Source organism: Xenopus laevis, chromosome 2L (assembly GCF_017654675.1).
Source record: "Xenopus laevis strain J_2021 chromosome 2L, Xenopus_laevis_v10.1, whole genome shotgun sequence".
In the NCBI taxonomy this organism is placed as follows: domain Eukaryota; kingdom Metazoa; phylum Chordata; class Amphibia; order Anura; family Pipidae; genus Xenopus; species Xenopus laevis.
In genome coordinates, this window is record NC_054373.1 from 20354570 (window position 1) to 20370527 (window position 15958).

A 15958-nucleotide genomic window follows, 5' to 3' on the forward strand; every position below is an offset into this window, starting at 1 on the left:
TAATGCCTGCAATTAATTTTTATACATGTTTGTAATTGCATGTATATGCAAGGGTTGAATATTTAGAGTTCTTTACAAACACCAGCACAATATCAAAGTTGCCTTCCATTTTGCCGATGCATAAACACCATAGATACTTGTGCTTATAAGCAGGTAGCTGCTTTATTGCGTCTTCATTGGTAAATCTGGTGGCGCCCACTAGTTTGAGGGCACCCGCTATTACCATGGAATTCTGGTGCACAGTGTGCTTAAACATAGGTATTTAGCACTTTGCACATAGTACTTGTCCAATAAATGAGCCCTTGTAAATGTGTGAATACTAACTTAAAAGAGAATTAACATATACTGTAAGAGGATCTGTAAAGTGAATACAATGATTAGAATGTCTGCCTTGCATCAGTGGGCTCTGGAAAACAGTTCCGACAAGGAGCATCTGCATGAAGTTTGAATGTTTTACATGTGTCTTTGTCAGTTTTGTCTTGCTACTCTATTTTCATCCCACACTAGAAGAACATACAGACAGGTGCAGCAAGTCCTGATGAAACCGTTCCTAATGTGTGTTTTTTTGTAAATGTGGTAGGAAAAATACACTGTAAGCTACACTGGTGCAAGGACTGATGTAAATAAAAATCTCTGTATAATATGTTGTCACGTTAAAAATACATGCATAACATAATAAATAAATCTATTTTGTAACAATTTTAAAATAATTAAAATATTAAATAAAATAATTAATGAATACATTATTAAATTTCGTATTAACATATTAAGTAATAAACAAACACAACAAGTAATATACTTAGGGGACAATTTACTTAGCTCGAGTGAAGGAATAGAGGAAAAAAAACTTTGAATTTCAAATGTTTTTTTTGGCTACTTCGAATGGGCTACTTCGACCTTCGACTACGACTTCAACTTCAAATCGAACGATTCGAACTAAAAATCGTTTGACTATTCGACCATTCGATAGTCGAAGTACTGTCTCTTTAAAAAAAACTTCAACCCCCTAGTTCGCCACCTAAAACCTACCGAAGTCAATGTTAGCCTAGGGGGAAGGTCCCCATAGGCTTTGCTAGCTTTTTTGGGTCGAAGAAAAATCGTTCGATCGATGGATTAAAATCCTTCGAATCGAACGTTTCGAAGGATTTAATCGTTCAATCGAATGATTTTTTCGTTCGAAGTCAAAGGATTTCGATTTGGCAGTCGAATAGCGAGGGTTAATTAACCCTCGATAATCGACCTTAAGTAAATTTGCCCCTTATAGTTTTTTTAAAATAAAATGCAGTCTACAATTTTTATTGGCCTGTTTCCCACTGATTAATAAGTTCAAGAGGATCTTAGCTGCAGGTGTAAACTATATTAATTCATTAGTGTTCAAAGGTATTTAATTATGGCATGCCTAGTTTAGAGAAACGTTAAACCTTTCATGAACTTACATTAAGTTTTGATAGAAAGCTCTCAGGTTTAAGTAAATACTGTCATTTAAGCAGAGCACATAACTGATTTAATATTGTCTTTTGAATCTGTACATCCAAGTGCTGTCTGGATCTAATGCTAAAGTTCTAGTAGCAACATAGCAATTGCAAGATAGAAATGCACTGCATTTCTTTATGTTACATACAATTGTATGTTGTGCATACTTGACAGCTGCTCAGCAGGATATTTGACATGGGTACTCTGAACCAGACAGCACATACTATTTTCTGCCAAGTAAAAAAGTCTTTCCAGAAATAAATGTCATAAAACTGGTTATCCAACACACACCTTCACCTGAGCCTACACAGCCTTTGTCTTTACTGAAACATGCATGCTTTTTCTTATTTTTTCTGCATTGAGTGATAGGTCTGCAGAAGAAGAAGACTAAAACATTCAAAGGTAAGGTGTAAAAATCATAGCCTAGGGCTTATTTTGTGACATTGGGAACCAGTCCATCAACCAGGTTTAGATATCAGGCACTGCTATTGAGCCTATCCAGGGATGCACAGAACATGTAGAATAAACTTATTTGAACCATAACAGCATATAACCAGCAAAATAGCCTGCACCTTAGCTAATAGAATAGAGAATGCCTGACCCAGCTAATGGGATTCTTGCAAGTATGGATTGGCCTGCAAGCTGCCATTAAAGAAACTTTAAACTTTGCTAAGCCTGTAAAAGGGAATCAAGTTTAGTTTGTATTAATGGAAAGTAACATATCTTTCTCCATTAGGCATTGGAATGACTAATGGCATTTGAATTTCCCTAGTCAGTCCCATCAAACAACATATACCTTATATAAAGGTTTGAAACAAGGTACTCTCTTCCACTCAGAACTTGCAGGCAGGTGTGTTATGAAACTGACCCGAGTTCATGTGAATATGAACTTAGATTATAACTCAACTGAGGCTTGTGGAATGGATGAACCGTGGTGCCATTATCACTTATTCCTGCAATAATAATACAAAATCATATGATAAAAAAATGTTGTTGAGTGACCTAATTTTTAATATGGTCCTTTGTATCTGTTTATTTCTATAGCAAACACTATAAGGGGTTGATTGTTTCTGTCACATAAGTCAAAAATGACTTAATAAATATACATTTTTATTAAAAAAGCTCTAAAAAATGTATATTTATTAAGTGTAAAAACCATGAAAACCTCTAATACAACACTTCATCAGGTAAAAGTGTTTGGGGTTCTATAAGAGTGAATGGGGCTGTGCTGATCCTATCAGACTATTTTAAATCAATTCCAACTTTTCAGATTTTTTTTTATCTGAGTAACTCCAATTTTTTGAGGTTTTAGAGGTATTCTGATTCAAATTGTTCTGCATTATTTTACATAGTCCTTTTTTTTTATTAAGATCTTTTAAAACATTTCATGACATTCGTGGTTTTAGAGAAATTGCGTTTAATAGTGGTTTCCAAAACCTCTAAATCCAGTAAAATGTGACTTTTAATAAATAGACCTCCAAGTCATCATGTTAACATTCTATAAACACAAAAGGCTTGTTTTGTTACAGTGGTGTGCGCAACATTGGCTACTGCCACCATTTGTTCACACATGCAATATCAATAGGGCCATTCCAAATTACTGTACAAAAAATGTCTGTTTGGAAAATTTACTATAAGTTTTGTCTATAGTCCTGACATCAGTGGGTGATGCATTAGCTCGTTATTTGCAAACCTACTCATGTATCAACCTGTTTTGAAACAGCCTTATTTACATTAAATTAAGAAATACTGCTGTTTTGTGTACAATATTTTTGTAATTTTGGATGACCCTACCGATATGGTTGAACAAATGGTGGCAGTAGCTAATGTTGAGCATACCACTGTAACATTCGCTACTGGAAAGTCTAAGCATGAGTTTATCTTTTTGAATGTAAAAATAATTGGCTTGAAGTTTATTACCAATTTGCATTGTAAAAATTTGAATCCCAATAAGTTATTGCATACTACAAGTTTCCAATCAAGATCATGAAGGCCATACGAAAAGGACAATATTTGAGGTCTCATATGATGTATTGTTTAAAAAAGCCTCTGATCTCACGGAATGGTAAAAAATAAGAGGTTATGCTAATCACTAACTAAAGAAAGTACTTAATGAGTAAGGAGATATTCCACAGAAGGATTTGCTTAAACATTAGAAAAGATTAAACCTACAGAAAAAAATTCCTTTGGTGGCTCAAAAAGAAAGAAAATCAAAATAAATTATTAATATGCATGTTCATCTGAGAAACCTGTTTCTTTTTTCACTACTTGATCAGTAGTAACTTGAATGCTTGCACCTGGCAGATTACCGTACCTAAGATTTAACTTGAAGCAGAATTGAATGTACAATTTAGTGCCATGAAATAAGATTCCCATGCAAACAATCTTTGTTCTAAAAAGCACTTAAAATCAAATGTAACGAGGCCTTATACAGTTAGCACCTGCAAAACCTCCAAGGAGAGCACAGGAATCATGAGCAAATCTTTTTATTGTTGGACTTTTGAAGGTCTTCAGCACTAATGAGTCACAAGGGTATTGCTTCTATTTTACATATGTGCCCTGAAACAGTGTGAAGAATATACTAAATCTTGTATGTTTCCAATGTGTGTCTTCCTTGGAGAATGCACTGTACATTATATAAACATTTCCAGAACATTTAACCTGGCAATCTAAAATGTATCTATCTACTGCACATACATACATATGCCATAACTCCCTGAATATTTCATCCTATCTATATCATACCCATGCTGCAGGGTTCAAGGATACTTTTTCAAAACAGTTAATAGTGTTGCTCCAGCAGAATTCTGCACTGAAATCCCCTTTTAAAAAAAACAAACACATTTTTTTATATTTAATTTTGAAATCCGGCATGTGACTAGACATATTGCCAGATTCCCAGGTGCCCCCAGTCATGTGACTTGTGCTCTGATAAACTTCAGTCACACTTTACTGCTGCACTGCAAGTTGTGTCAGTTCTTGTAACTGACACAAGAAGTCAGTTACTCCCTTCCATACAATTTGTATAATGGGGCAATCCCATAGAATATGTATCACAGTTCCCTGTGCTCCGCAGCTCCTCCAAAAGGTTTTTAAAATAACTTTTCAACTGCATTTTTTTGACTGAGGTCTGGTTTGTTCCAACCTTTTCTCTAGATGGTCGTGTCACTTGTTCCCTTAGATGAAGACACACAGTTTCCTGAGGTGAGTTGACTTTTGTAAACTGTGCGTATTTGTTTTCATAAATTAACAGTTGGCAGAGGGATACAACTTGGTTAATACTACTTGAAAATACTCTCCATTAGGGATGAGCAATCTTGTTAGCTCTATACAACTTTGTATCAAAATTTTTTTCTCAAATCCATGCTAGAATTTCTCTGTGTGGTCTATTTCACTGGAAAAATAAATGTTCCTAACAGATATCATTGTCAACTGCTGCTTCTTACATTTTGGAGAGACAGCTACATTCACTATACTGCATGAAAATTAAAAGGGGGTTTCAGTCAGCTTAAGCAACTGTGGGAACGGAATCTAGACGATGTGTAGCATAGAGAAAAGTAGCTTCTCTAACAATGTATAGAGGGGGAGTGAGTCCCTTGTCCCTGTGCAGTGTGCCCTGGCAGATTCCTGATTTGACCAGAAGGTGTCGCTGTTGAGTAATTTCTTCATAAACCTGAGCTGTCATGTGCTCAGTCTCAGTCTACATCCTAGTTTAACTCCAGACAGAAATGCAGGGACTGTAGAAAAAATTTAACAGTCTGATGAAGTGAAAGGCTCATAGAGGGCTAGGGTTATGGGACCCTAAACCTGGGGAGTTTGACCAGGAGGGACTAGAGCTTGAAGGCAGCGAGGAGACTGTGATGGGAGTTGCCTGGGGATGGATTCTGGTAAAGAGGGTTTGTTCAGATAGTCCTGGGAACTGTGCCCTGAAGATTAAAGCAAGCTTTGTGTGCTCAGCTTGGATAGCTTTGGAGCCCACTTAAGGATTTGAGATGCTGTGGATTCCATAACATCTGTGTGAGTCCCCGGTGACTACTGCCTGCAGTAGGGTACTGAACGGCTCCAGCGTGTTTCCCCTGTGTGAGGACAGGTGTTGACCGTGTCCCTGCTACGTTAGAGCAACTACCTCTGTCCATACGGAGAGGTATTTGGGAAGATAGCACTACCTTGGGAAAGTTAAGAGCTCTTCGGGAAAAAGGGACTGTGACTCTCTTTGTCCTCTAGGAGTGGAGTGTGGGACTTTGCCTGGTAAGGTTTGTGCAGGGTTAGACTACCACATGGGTTCCCTAGGTCACGGTGTTATTGATTAATATTGCATATTTGCATTTTTATTTTCTGCCCATTTATATAAAGTTTATTTATTTTACTGCAATCATGGGGTTAATTATTGTTTCCTAGTGGGGCCACCTGTAGGTGCATCCCTGGATCCCACTAGGTGGGGGCACTGCCATTGAGAGTAATTTCCAGTATCCTTTCATTTAGCAAAGGGGATTCAGGATCTGTGTATGGTAAGGTATTATTTAATGATGGGCGAATAAATTCGGCAGGCATTGATTTATGACGAATTTCCCTATTTTGCTGCCAGTGAATGTTTTTGTGAAACTGCCAATCGCATAAAAATTGTCGTGCGTCAAAATTATCGGATGTCCATTGGCTTTGATGCATTTGGACAAAATAGTCACGTGTATAAAAATTGTCGCTCATGTCAAAATTGTCACGTGTCTAAATTACTTTGACGCCCATTGACTTCAATGCGTTTTGTACATTTTTTGCAGTTTCGTTTTCTTTTTTGCAGATTCACCCATCACTAGTATTAATGATATTTATCCTATAATACAAGTGGTGGCCAAGATAGGGTTTCACCCACATAACACCTCTTAAACGATTTAACAGGAAAAACTCCAAATAGCTCATGTGTGCATTAGAACATTATATAATTACTCTTGGAAAAAAGATGCTGTTATGTTTGTCACCAATCATGCCCTGTCTGTTCTAGCTACTGAGTGGTTTAAATAAAATGTGATGTTCTGAATATGATTCCTTCTTTATCATAACATTAAACAGCCTGCAGATGATTATCTGTTATCACAAGATGCTCACTAACATCACAGCAGGAGCCGTGCATGCTGAGCTTTGTGTTTTCTTTTTCTATGTGGTTGTTCTAAGGGCATAACATTTTCTTTCACTAAACTTTTTTTTTAAAGTCAAAAGGACAGACAATACTTCTGAAAAAATAAATTGCGCTTTGTTGTTGTCTTAAAAATAAATATGTAAATGATCAACATAAAAATATATGAGAAGCAATAAAGCTGAATTGTTTGTGTGTGGGCCCTGCTGTGTGGATCCATTGCCTATTATTTTAATGGAAAAATTCCACATACATTTGGATTCATATTTATTATAATTTATCTAAGTGTGGTTGAAATCATTGCAGAAGGTTAGTTAAAGATCTGTCATCTACTGTATAAACTTTAATTACCATATATGGCCACAAGTACATCAAGAGCCCTTCGAATACATGATGTTAACACTTGACACTACAACATACAATGACATTACTGACAATTTTGTGCTTTCTACAGATGCAGCCACTTTGGTTTGTGTCTGACACAGAATAACTAAACACAGATATCCCACTTTTCCCATTTAACACAGAAAATTGCATCACAGCATCCCATCTAATTAAAGCATTCACCATTGTGAACAATGGTGCTTTGGTATGCTAATGAAAAGGTTAAATGCATTAAATGAGTTAAGATGACTTTAGATAACACAGTTTCTTCAATTAATCCCGAGTCATGACGCATTTAACTAACAAATCCAAGTGCCTTCATCTGTATTTTGTAACAATTTTTGGGAAGGTCTTTTCTGTTTCAGCTGCATAATAAACTCATGCACAATTAATGGGCCTGCCCAGAGCACTGACCTCAACCCAACTCAACTATCAACCCAACTGAGCCCCAGCCTCAATTCATCTGATATAAAGGAACACTGCAAGGCCGGATCGCCCAACAGCCATGCTCAGTGTCCTACATACGAATGGAAGAAAAATCCCGCCAACAATTTCCAACATCTAGTGGAAAAAAAGAGTAGATTGTACAAGAGCAAAGAGAAGATAAACTGCATTTTAATACTCATGATTTTTGAATGAAATGTTTGACATATAGATGTCTGCATACTTTTGGTAATATAATTTGAATAGCTACTATTTCCAATGCTGCACCTTAAAACAACTCAGTGTTACTGTATGTTATTGACTTTATATATCATGTGCCCAATGCTTAGGGGCAGATTTATCATAGGTCTCCACTAGCTCAATCGTGAAGGTTTTGCAATATATATAATAATAAATGTATACAATGCATACATACAGATACAAAGGGGCAAATTCACTAAGCGCCGAAGCGCCGAACGCTAGCATCAATTCGCTAGCGTTTGGCATTTTCGTTACTGCGCAAATTCACTAACAAACGCTGGCGTAGTTTCGCTAGTGTTACTTCGCACCCTTACGCCAGGCGAATTTTCGCTAGCGACGTAACTACGCAAATTCACTAACTTGCGCAGTGTACTGAACGCTACCTTTTACGCTAGACTTCCTTCGCCACCTCAGACCTGGCGAAGCGCAATAGAGTAGATAGGGATTGTTTCAAAAAAAGTCAAAATTTTTTCTAAGTCCCAAAAAACGCTAGCGTGTTTTCTACATTATGGGTGATAGGCTGAAAAAGATCGAAAAAATTTTTGGGGCTCCCCTCCTTCCCCCCTACATTTCCTGACTCATGGCAACTTACCTAGACAGTGGGCACATGTGTAGGGCAAAATAAAATTTTTATTTGATGATTTGAAGGTTTTCTAGGCATTTGTAGTGCTGATACGTGTTCCTCCATTGAAATTTGAATTTCGTGCCGTATGCAAATTAGCCTTCGCTAGCGTAACTTCGCTTTACATAGCGAATCAACGCTAGCGCAACTTCGCAACCTTACACTATCCCTGTGCGCAACTTCGGATTTTAGTGAATTTGCGGAGCGCTGGCGAAACTACGCCTGGCGAAGTGCGGCGAAGTTGCACCTGGCGCAACTTCGCATCTTAGTGAATTTGCCCCAAAGAGATTACATTTTTTTTGTTTACCTCGTGGAGTTTATGGATTATAGCCGCATTCCCACTAATACTGCGGATTTTCAAATAGTCAGTTCTTGTTAATCAGTCAGCACAAAGCTCCCAAAAGGAAGAAAACGTAATTATTTTATTCTTGATTTAGAGTCATTTGATCTGCTTTCCCACGCCACATACAACCATTCCTAACCTTGGACCCCAGATCATTCATCTTGGATTCACATTTATGGACAGTGTGCATGTGCAGTACAAATTTCTGATTTTACTTTACTGCATGTGTCCAGTCCAGGACACACAAATAGACTTCAAAAAGAGACAAAAGATGACTATGCAAACAAATGTGTTCTTTCAGCCAAGATGAGCACCAGCCTGGTGTCCAAGGTTAGAGTTTGTTGTCACCCCCTTTTGAATAAAAGTCTTCTTGTCCTTTCAGCCTAACTAACAACCATGTGCACAGAACTATGGATACAGCACTGTGTGTATTGATGTTATACATTAATGGTACTTGTGTCCATACTAGAGATGCACCGAATTCACTATTTTTGTTTTGGCCAAACCTCCAATTCCTTCACGAAAGATTCAGCCAAATACTGAACAGAATCTGAATCCTAATTAATTAATTAATTAATTAATTAATAACTAAAATATGCAAATTAGGGGTGGGAAGGGGAAAACATTTTTACTTCCTTGTTTTGTGACAAAAGTCACGCGATCTCCCTCCTTGGCTCTAAATTGCTTATGCAAATAAGGATTCGATTCGGCCAGGCAGAAGGATTTGTCCGAATCTGAATCCTGCTGAAAAAGGCTGAATCCTGGCCGAATCCCGAGCCGAATCCTGGATTCGGTGCATCCCTAGTTCAAACACACTCCTTGCATTTGGCATAGCTGTGCTGAGCACCATTGCATCCATCCTCTTTGTGCACAAGTGCAACGATTAACTCTGGGGAACACTGCAGCTACTGCCATCTTTGATCCTGCAGATGATCTTGCACTGTAGTCAAGGCAGGACCCACATACAAGCGTTTTTATGTATTATTATATTGCAATGGTGAAATGCAAAAAGTACAATTTTAGACAACTTGAAAAAACCCTCCGTACATTATTGAGAATACATTTATTAAGTCCAAACTTATTGGAAAATGTGTACAAAAAGATATTTTTAGAAGTGCTTTCCAGTGATAAAGTCAAACTATCTCAAATAAAGAATTAGTAGCCAGTCCTAGGTGATGAGCAATTACATTAATCCTCAAAAATTGGCTGAAAACAAACTATAACATTGTCAGAACGGGACCTGACACGGGCGATTAGAATTACATTATTTTCCTACAACTGACAGCTCCAGGGTAAAAATCTCACACTTGGATCACCCTAGACAGGTAAAAATCAATTACAATCGATCAGAGACGGGTTGTTTTATAATTTACAAATGGAACAGTGAAAAGGTTGTAATTGCCAGTGCCATTTGAATTCCTCTCTCAAGCTTGGTTATTCTGAGAACCGAAGCGCAGCACAATAAATTGTAATGCTCTCACATTTGTTCATTTATTTTTGCACCTGAACTGTAAATGTTTTGGGAGGCCAGTCTCTGAGTTCAGTTTTCACCTTCTTAAATACACTTGCTGTTGCCCTTATTCCAGCAGCATCTGAGCATACTTTTATGAAGCTTTCCCAGGCTTGTGTAGTGTAATGTATTTGCTGCTACATTTACGTCCATTGTACTTTAACTTGGCGCCGTATGCAAATTAGGCTTTGCTTGACGAATTAACAGTAGCGCAACTTCGCTACCTTTCGCCTCCCTGAGCGCAGTTTTGGATTTCAGTGAATTAGCGGCGCCCTGGTGAAACTTCGCCTGGCAAAGTGCGGCGAAGTGCAGCGAAGGTGTCGCTAGCGCATTTTCACCACTTAGTGAATTTGCCCCATAGACTCCAATGGGTGAAAAATAGACTTCAATGCATTTTAGCGAATTTTTTCAGTTTTGCTAATTTTTGGTGAAGCGAAATGAGTCAGATTCGCCCATCACTAATAAGGATCCAAATTACAGAAAGTGTCCTTATCCAGAAAACCCCAGGTCCCAATCATTCTGGATAACAGGCCCCATACCTGTAATTGCAGGCATGCTTTAAGTTGTGGCTGCTGCAATTTTTACCTAATGCATAAAATCAGATACTTTGATGGGAATCTGGTAGAATTTGCACCTAGCATTTTCAGAGTGTGAGTTGCATCACTTCCGGAGCTCATACTCACAACAACTTTTGCATCACATTCCCTGCATGCAAGTCTGGTGCACTTATTGCAGTTGCAGTTGGTACACTTGGGTACAATTCATTAGAAGAACCAGGAGACCCATTGCCAGCTATGTGGAAGTGCAAGAATGTGTTTGGATGTAAGCATCTTGATAAATTGTGTTACTATATACTATCCATTGTGTCCATTTAAGATCTAGCTTTGCAGCTTCCACTGGTCCTTGGTTCCACCATGTTTCATTGTATGCATAGATCAACCACTGGTGACTGGTGAAGCTGGGATTTTAATACTACTTATTATTGATGATTCTGAGATTTGAATTCGCCAGCAGCCAACTGGTTAACAATTTCCTGTCACATTAAAATATGTAGCCCCTTCCTCCCACAGATCCCTACAGAGCATTGATTAAACCATTCTTCCTCAAAGTGTCCGACAGAGCAGTGATTAACATCTTCCCAGTAAGGAAGATACAAAGAGCACTAATTAACATCTGCCTAGATACACACTCAGGTATACAAGTATCAGTTTTCTTGCCAGAATGGAAAGATGGCGGAGATTAAAAAAAAGTGGGTTTATATGGGGGCATTAGACGAAAAGCTTTTCAGTGATTTTTGATTGATAATTGAGAGGAATGATTTGATGGGGAAGTACAAATGACACAGAAAGAAAACAACGAGGTCATTTAAATGATGTAGAAGTAACGTGGTAATATCATATATCATACAGGTGCAAATCCATATCACGTACTAGATCTTTCCTTTTTACACTATATACAAATGTAAAGATTTGTATGTTGAATGCACACCCTTCTGATACGGTGATTACAGAGGGGTGATTGCATTGTATGCAGTATGCTAAATGTTGTCTGATGTTTTTGTTGGTAGTCTTTGCCCCACCATCATTTGTTAGAGATAGCTCATTATACCTTTTTAAATCTATGTTTCAAAAATTGTTGATAATGGTTCATTTTTAGGAAAATTTGACTGTCCTGGTAAGAAATAATGATGTTGGGTATTAACAGAATCTTCTACAATAGAGCAGCACACACTGGCAGTAGAAGGCACTTTGCAGAAAAGAATAATACAAGATTCCTCTGCACTCAACCAATTATCAATATATTTAAGACATTGAGACATTTTGTGCATACAGCTACTAAAAATGCCTTACCCTTTAAACAGAACAGGGATTGTTTGTCCATATATTGCAATATATATTTAAGCTGGCCAACCATGTCAAAGTCATCCCATATCTGGCCAGTCCAGTTCTGCAGAAAGAGTCTGTCATTTCAGGGTAGACAATCACACCTTGTCCGAATTGCCATTATAACACGCATTAATGATATGATCAATTATACAAAGGATGCTATTAGTCCATTTTCGTGGATTTGGTTGTACTTCTAGCCTGAAACCATCTATCCTTTCACTGCAATAAATTCACAAAAATACTAGATAAGATCTCTGTCGTCTGTGGTCAGAACGAGCTGTTATAAAGATACCTAGAATCTTCCAAGAATTGCTACACGGGGACAGAACTGAAGAAACCATTAATAGTTTTCAAGGACCCCAGAAAATAATATTTTAGCAAAATGAACATTGGGGCATATAAATATATTGAACTAACCATGATAGTGGTGGAGTACAAAGTTATTTATTATTTAAAAATCTGTATAATAGTGATGGGCGAATTTATTCACCAGGCGCGAATTCGCTGCGAATTTGCGCGATTCGCCACCAGCGAATAAATTCGCGAAACGCCCGTGAAAATTCACGGCGCCGTTTCACGAATTTTTCGCCGTTTCGAATTTTTCGGCTAAGCGAAACGCCGCAAATTCGCCCATCACTACTGTATAATAAAAGTCTTTTGAGAAGTAAATATGTAACCCAATTTTTATAAATTAAAACATCCATACCTGTTAATATATGTAAAATATATGAGCTGTGTATCATATTTTGACTGCCCCACCTTTATGCCTCAGACATAGCGTGTAGCAGTTACGTTCACTTTCCATTCTGCATTTTCTAGATGTCTCTGCACATATTGCATTCCCCCTCTTTGCTCACGGTCTTTAATTGTGTAGACTCAGCATGGGCATGGGAATTAGGTCTCTCATTTTGGCACGTAAACAAGATTTTTAAAACTTTCCTTGATAACAGTGTCCACAAAATAGCCCCTACCTGTATGCCATGATTGGGAATTCCAAGACAGAAAACAAAATGTAAATAATGTATATAGTGTAAATTTATTTTGTTCAATTAACATGAAAGAAAAGGATTTAGAATTATTTTTTTAGGGTGACAGCTCCCATTTAATATAAAGATTTACGCCTGCACTCATCTTTAATACACTGACAGTTCACCCTAGCAACTATAAAACTGTATAAATTGGAATACTAAGAGGCAAGCATGATTATTGAGTACAGTAATCTGGAACTGCACGTCAGGTAGACAAATGTCAGGGTGAGCATAAAGCTGGGAGCTATCAGTTGCATGGGAGAATGCTTTATTACTCAAGAGATCCTAAAATAATGGGATATCTCATGAAAAGAACTTTGATCCAAAGACTGACAAGAGTGGAGGAGACTTTTTTTTTTTATTAATTAGTTTATATTCTGTTTTCATTCCAAGTTTTAAGACCTTTTACTCACTGTCTTGACTTTCCTGCTGGAAAATACAATTCACCATAGGACGCTTGTATTTTCCTTTATCACTGTCACAGTTCATCTGTCACTTAAGATCAGCAGTACTTTTCTCAGTTAAAGCAAATACCAGAAGAGTGTTAAATGCATCACACCACATCTGACTCTGTCTTCTCTTATTTCAGCTCCAGTGGTTGTAACAATGCCGAGCATGCCAATACAGCTAGGCTCATTTCCATGCCTGCTTTGTAACAAGATATTTGAAAAGACAAATGCCTTAAAGGGATATTGTCAGCTCTAGTTAAATACCACTCTGATTCAGACACTTGAGGCTGGATTCTCAGGCCAGTGATGAGTTCCAGCCAGTTGATATTAGGGACATAAAGGGTCCCCTGCTGCTTTCATACTCACGTCTCTTTTAATGTGAGCGAGTTGCTGTACCAGGCTCAGAGTTCTCCTTTTATTTACTAGCCAAAAGCCCTAGTACAACATAGTGATGAACTGAGTGATAACCATTATGAATGCTAGAAGGTCGCCTATCTATATTATGCTTTATTTGTTTGTTTTCAAAAGTCCAAACACAAGATAATCGACACTGATAATTGTCTATTTATCAAAAATCTTAGCATTCAATAGGGCAAATTCTTATATAAACTTCAGGTATAGGATCCATTATCTGGAAACCCATTATCCAGAAAGCTCCAAATTACTGGATGGCCATCTTCCATCTTCATTGTAATCAAATAATCAGAGTTTTTAAAAATGATTTCCTTTTTCTCTGGAACAATAAAACAGTACAGTACCTTGGATAGTATATAGTGACACAAAACAGTACCCAATAAGATATAATTAATCCTTATTCGAGGCCAAATAATTCTATTAATTTAAATTTTAATCAATGCTAAAATGATTCCTTAGTAGATATTAAGCATGGAGATCTAAATTACGGAAAGACCCCTAATCAGGAAACATCAGGTCCCATGCATTCTCGACAACAGGTCCCATACCTGTATATACAGTTTACATGCATTCTGGTTATCTCAATTTTTCCTTGTGGAATTTTACCCATTTGAAAAAATGAAGCATGCCCCCTACATAAAAGGAACTTCTTTCACATCTACAATCTACCCATCAGCATTGAGACAAAGACAGCCTAGTATATTACAGAGCTAAAGCTGAAAACTTCTAATTCTGGGTCCAATAAATTCTGCTGAGGCCAATCACACGATATACATTTAATTTCAAAGACTAGTTTCCAATGCTGTAGTATACACTATGGAACTGATTTATTATTATTATTTATTTTCTGCTACAAATTCCGATCAAATCCCCTCGGGCTTTATACACTTATTTATTACATTTTCCCGAAAATTTGCTTTGCTGGAAAAAAACAGATTTCCACAAATTTTTCGGACTTTTTCATCAGATTTTTTTGAAATTTTCACCTGAAAACTTCAGGTATTGCCCAAAACCCCGTGCACTTCTCCCATTGACTTATATGTATCCTCGACAGGTCTAAGATGCCGGATTTTCAGATTCGGCCTTTTCCATCCTCTGGGTTTAATAAATTTTGAAAAATGTGTGATTTTTTAAAAGTCTGTTTTAATAAAAAAAAAATCACGAATTCGTTGTGATTTTTGCATTCAGAGTTTAGTAAATAACCCTCTAAATGTGCTAGCAATCATTAACGCTTCTATCTCTTTGTCATTAGGATTCATAGTCAAAATCATTAGGAAAATGGTTATGAATCTGAAAACTGGCAAAGAAATACTACAATGCTTGGTACTGAGCTTTGAACAAACTTCTCTTTCCCTTTTCTATAAAAATCAGGAAATTATGGATTTGCTGCATCCCTGTTATAATACATGAAGAGTTTTAACCCCACACGTTAAACACATACAACTTGATTTTCATTGGAACAAGGCCCAGCAAGTAAAAGTCATTCACGGGGCACTCAATCAATTTACCATTGATAGAATAGCTTTCTCAACCTTTATCATTAGGTTTATTGCTGTTTAAAATGTCTGGTATAAAAGTTGGATCTGTTATGCTGCTTAGCAGAATAGGAAGCATAATTTACTAAATTACTGCACAAAACCTTCCAAGCAAAAGCAATATATAAATTTACTATCTCACTTTGAAATTACAACATTGCTTCACATTTAATGACCTTTATAAAAATTATTTTGTGCATAAAACAACCAGGACATATCTACTTGCAAATTAATTGAAAAGTCATTGCATTTCAAAATGTTTATTGCAATCCAAATATTGCATGAACCTGCCACTATGACGGTAGTTATTTGCTGCGAGGCTCCAAATGTTGTATGTGCAAAGACATAAACTGCATGAGCACAAGAATGATCTCATAAAAATATAATATATACGGGACAACATGGCATTAAGCAAACCTCAAAGAATAACTGTTTGCATAAGAAATTGCTATGTGAGTGATTTGCTACCATAACCTCAGTTGGCACTGTGCCTCCTGTTCTT

The 15958-nt window shown here is 37.1% G+C and overlaps 1 protein-coding gene across 2 annotated transcripts in view; it reads right to left on the reverse strand.

The window, feature by feature from the left end:
- The window catches only part of LOC108707429 (ephrin type-A receptor 6), a 431367-nt gene that overhangs the window by 276035 nt on the left and 139374 nt on the right, over positions 1 to 15958 (reverse strand). The window lies entirely within an intron of this gene.